Below are 5,464 nucleotides of genomic sequence, written 5' to 3'. Positions count from 1 at the left end.
CTCGTATCGATGGAAACACAAGCAGTTTCATCTGAATAGCTGGAAACCCCACACTTCCAGAAAGGAAGGGAAGTGACACGTTCCCTCTGCCTCACATTTCCCCATTTTCATCAACAACAGAAAGCTTGGTTGTTTGGATAAGCACTTTTATTAACAAAGCAAATGATAACGCTGAACAGAATTACGGTTCAAATCAGTGGCTTAAATATTATTTGCCAAGGCAAATTATTTACCACTGTAGTTTGCCACTTTTTTTTCTCTGATGAAAGCTTCTTTCATGAAAGTGTTTACTAACAATTACATTTAAAGGGACAGAGTCAAGGTTTGTAAGCCCTCAGACGGACTGAGCTTCCCTTGGGACCTGTCCCATATTCTGTACTGGCATTAAGAGACACAGTACAGTTTTCTTTAAAATATCTTGCAGTATTAAACACATACAATTTTGAACTTTGTTTAGAAGTAACTTTTACCTGCTGAAATAACTCCCCTTCCCACCGTGTAGTTTTACAGGACAGGGTCTAAAAAACCCTTCTCTTTGCTGCCCAAATCCCAGCCTGCCAGCCTTTGCTAGGACCTGATCCTTTTTCATGCAATTTCTTAACCGAAAGTGCCTCCATTGTGCAGCTGCAACTTTGCATTGCAAGGCTCAAGGCAAGGTAATTAGCTTGAAAATTCCTACACTGGGACATTGTATTCCTTTTCCTTTAACAGAGACTATGAATTCAAGACCCATCTTCTAATGTTCACTTTATCACTAGCTGCACTTAAAAGATTTAGGTTGCAATAAGCACTATTTTTCTAGCAAAAACCTGTCCATAGAGGTCTAGAGAAAAGTAATCATCAAAGGTCTTACTAGCTGTTCCTATAAAATTCTTCACCCTTAGCCTCTGGTACATCCTGTGGTTAAACAACTTCATCCCCAAGCACTAGGTAAGTACAGCAGTGTGTGACCGCAGCAGAAGGGAAACCTAAAGTGTCACAAGTAAAATTACTCAGTGGTGTTGCCTATGTATCTTAACTAATGAAGTTCATGATTTCAGAGGCAAAATAGGCAAAATATGGGAATCAGCAGTTCCAAGCTCTCCTCCAGGCTAGGACCTTCGGATGACCAAGGGACTCAGGCAAAACACAACTGACTTTAAAAATCGGGTGGTCAATTTTGAGTGCCCAAACCAACACATGAAGTCTCTGAGATGCTCTCAATTTCAGAGCCTTTGCTGTTCCTGCTTATCTTCCTAACACACAAGTTCTCAGTTCTTTTGAAAAAAAGTTACGTGTGTTAAAAATGGTCATTCAGAAAAAAAGAACCTCAACAAACAAAACCAAAAAATACAGCATTATGAATGACTTCTACTGATTTAAACACACGTATTTCATTTTTCCATTCATGTAACCTCTCTGGAGCTTGTAAACTTCACTATTTTATATAAATGGAAGAGCTTATTTTATGTTTCCAAGTCCATGTTACAAGTGTATTAAATTTATTAACCTCCTTTGTAATGTCCTTTAGAACTATAGATGACGACTCTGAAACTGCTAATCTTTTTCATCTGTGTTATGTAAGACACATTTTCCAGTAGCTCTGAACTGAACACACAATCAGATGCACAATGTTCTTTTTGTGACAAGGATTGTGCCTGAAGCCATCCCAGATTCAAAAGGGACTTATTAGCATAAACAAGGTCTAATGATTTTGTTCAGGAAAAATTTCACTGCTGGGATCAGTGGCAACTAATTTTTTGAGCAACTAATTGCCATTTTACTAATCAGAAAAGAAAGGACTAAAGCTGACATAATGTATTCCTGGCCCAAAAATTCAGCGATTCAGTGGAAGTTTTAAGGTTTAAATGAAACACATTAAAAAGGAATTTTAACAAGATCACCAGAATATGAAATGCCTCTTCCTCTGTTGTTGTACATAAAAATTGGCCTTTGGCTTTTCAGGCTTGTATGATTACACTGATTATTTAACACGGGATGCAAAGCTTGCAACGAGGCACCAGATGGCGCCTTACATGACACGTTCGTGCTGTGACATTTCCAATTACAAGCGTTCATAGAGTCACAGAATCACAGAATCACAGAATCGTTTAGGTTGGAAAAAACCTTTAAGATCACTGAGTCCAACCCCATGTCCACCATTAAACCATGTCCCTAAGTGCCACACCTAAACGTCTTTTAAATATCTCCAGGGATAGTGACTCCACCAACTTCCCTGGGCAGTTTGACAGCAATTTCTGTGAAGAAATTTTTTGTAATACCCAATCTAAACCTCCCTTGGTACAGCCTGAAGCCGTTTTTTCTCTTCCTGTTACATGTTACTTGGAAGAAGAGAACAAACTCCACCTGGCTACAGCTCCTTTCAGCGAGTTGTAGAGAGTGTTAAGGTCTCCCCTGAGCCTCCTTTTCCCCAGGCTAAACACCCCTACCTCTCTCAGCTGCTCCTCATCAGACTTCTGCTCCAGACTCTTCTCCATCTCTTTTGTCCTCCTCTGGACATGGTCTAGCCCCTCAATGTCCTTTTTGAGGTGAGGGGGCCAAAACTGAACATGGGATTCAAGGTGCAGCCTCCCCAGTGCCAGGTCACTACTGCCCTGCTGGCCACACTGAAATATACAGATACAGGCCAGGATGCCACTGGCCACCTTGGCCACCTGGGCACATGCTGGCTCATGTTCGGCCACTGTTGATCAGCACTCCCAAGTCCTTTTCTGCTGGGCAGCAAACTGACTGAGGGTGCCCTCAATCCCCTTGCCAAGATCATAGTTTAAAGATATTAAACAGAGCTGACCTCAGTGCTGAGCCTTGGAGACTGGATGCCAATTCTATGTAACTCTATCACCACTCTCTGGGCCCAGCCATCCAGCCAGTTTTTTATCCAGTGAAGAGGGCACCCATCCAGCCCATGAGCAGCCAATTTCTCCAGAAGAATGCTATGGGAAATGCTATCAAAGGCTATTCCATAGAGTTAATATAAGCAAGGCAGTACTTACTTACAGTCTTAGATAAAACTCATTTTTCTTGAGCAGTTTTTCTAATGAGGAAAGGAATGCAGAGAAATCAAGTATATTGACTGAGTCAGAGGTTGGGGATGGAGTGGACTCTAATAAAATGAGCCTTTTTAGCTACTCCTGTCCACTTTGCACTGGATGCTGGATGCATGGGATGATTGGGGGACCGGGATGAAAGCCTCCAGTAGGCTTCACAGCAGCATGAAAGACAGAAGGGTGAAGGACTTCTCTAAAGTGTCACAGAGCTCTCACTGTCCCAAACACAGCATTCACACATTGTTGTGGCCAAGAAAAACAGTCAGTTGAGTGTACGAAATAGCACTTTCAAGGAACAAAACCTTTTGACAAACTATAGAAATTCAAGTAGTATCCACATCAAGCCTACTCAGGTACAAGCACTGTGAAACCAAATGAACTTCCAGTAGCCAGAGTGAGCATGGGAAGAGTTGAGTACCTTGCTGAAGACACCCTGAGTCTTCTTAACAAAATCAAAGAGGCACAACATACCAAGCAGAACCGATTCCTGTGTATAAAGGACTTTAAACCACATTTTTATTATAGAATCAGAGAATGGTTAAAGTTGGAAGGGACCACTGGAGGTCATCTAGTCCAACCTCCCTGATCAAACAGGGTTCTCTAGAGCACATTTCTAAGGATGGTGAATATATCCAGAGAAAGAGGCTCCACAGCCTCTTTGGGCAGCTTGTTCCAGTACTCAGTCACTCCCACAGTAAATAAATTCTTCCTCGCATCCTGGTGGATCTTCCTGTGTTCCAGATTCTGCCTGTTGCCTCTCATCCTACAGCTTGGCACCACCAAGGTGGTGGTGGTGGACTTTAGATATTTTTAGAGATGAAAACCAAGTATCTTTGCTACTCAGCCAGCACAGTGACTGATAAACAAGACAGAGAAGGAAGGAAAGACGTATGTGAAGGGAAGGATAGCAAAGCCAGCCTTGGTCAGCAGTCTGATGACCAAAAGAGGGGCAGGAGTAAGAGTCAGTGCAGGAGGGTGATGACCTATGATAAGTGGTCCTTCAGCAGAGGTCAGCCCAGGAGCCAGGCTACAACCAGATAAGAAAATGCAGAACTGTGATTGCACACTGGGTATGGAGGAAAAAATACACAAGAGTTGCTGCAGGATGATGGATCTGTATGATCTGTATCTGCTCAATTTGTAAGAGCATCACTGAAGACCCCAAAATAGGGTCACTGAGAAGTCTCTTTTTACCTGCTGAAGGTAAAACACTTCAGCAAGCAATAGATTTCAAATGACTGGCAGCTGGCTTGGAAACAAAAAGGTACAACATGATCATAAATGGTAGGAGGGAACCCAGATGTTCACAAGGATGCATTAAAGGGGTAAAGGCAGGGCAGAGAGAAAAAGGAGCTCTCAGCATGGGCAAAGGCCATACTATCCATTCGTGTTTGAGAGCTGCAAATGTTCAAGACACTTCTGCAAGTGTCTTTTGTTCTTACACACATAAAAGCTGCATTTTGTCAAGGAGGCAGAAGGCACAGGACTGACTGGAAAGGAGCTGCACCATTATGCCCTCTGTTACCCCACCAGCCTGGGAAGATCCACGAAGCAGGCTGTACTCACATGAAAGTACACCCTCCTCACCGCAGTTTCTCAAAACACCACCAGTCTTCAATTATCTGTCTGCTCATCACTGCCCGGAGGGGAATGGTATGCAAATCATAGTGCCTGGTGCACTGGAGGACTGTGCTGAGGATGACTTTCTTGGCCAGAAAGATCCGTAAAGCAGTGCCAGACCCTCAGGGACAATCACGGACAAATTAAAGTCTTCAAAATTGCAGTTTGCTGCAGCCCAGCCCCTGAAGCACCAAGTGCCTTAGGCACATACAAGCCCATCAGCGTTTCTGAGCATCCTATATAATGCCTGCAGGGTTCACAGGGTTGGAAAGAGAACACCCAGATAAAGCCCAAAACTCACTGAGTACAACCAGCAAAGCACGTCGACCAGCAAAGCCTGTTGCACCCCTCCTCACCTCATCTCACCTCACCCTCATGTACGTGTCCTGCTCAAAACACAGGGGACTGGGATCACGCCTGTCTGAAACTGAGTTCTGCCTACCCAGAGACAGAAGAGGAACCACTGGCCAGAGGAGGACCCGAGTCCCTGTCTCTGCTTTACCTATGTAAAACACTTGCATAGTCACTGGGATAACAACTGAAACCCAGGTGAGCAGCCTGGTGAGAAAAAGGAGGACATAACGCAGTAGAGAAATAAATTTTCCCACACCCCACATCAGATACAACAAGGTTCAGTGAGGACTGTGGATTTGGTGACAGCACTGCAGCTCCTGAAGCTGCCTGTGATGCCTGTGGAGGGATCTTGGGCTCAAGTGCACCCTCCACACACAGTAACCATTTTGGTGGCACACAAGCAGAACAAGGTTTGTAAGTGAGGTTGTGTCTTTTAGCAGGAC

Source organism: Corvus brachyrhynchos, unplaced genomic scaffold, assembly GCF_000691975.1.
Source record: "Corvus brachyrhynchos isolate BGI_N302 unplaced genomic scaffold, ASM69197v1 scaffold28, whole genome shotgun sequence".
Lineage (NCBI taxonomy): Eukaryota > Metazoa > Chordata > Aves > Passeriformes > Corvidae > Corvus > Corvus brachyrhynchos.
Note: the sequence above shows the minus strand (reverse complement) of the source record.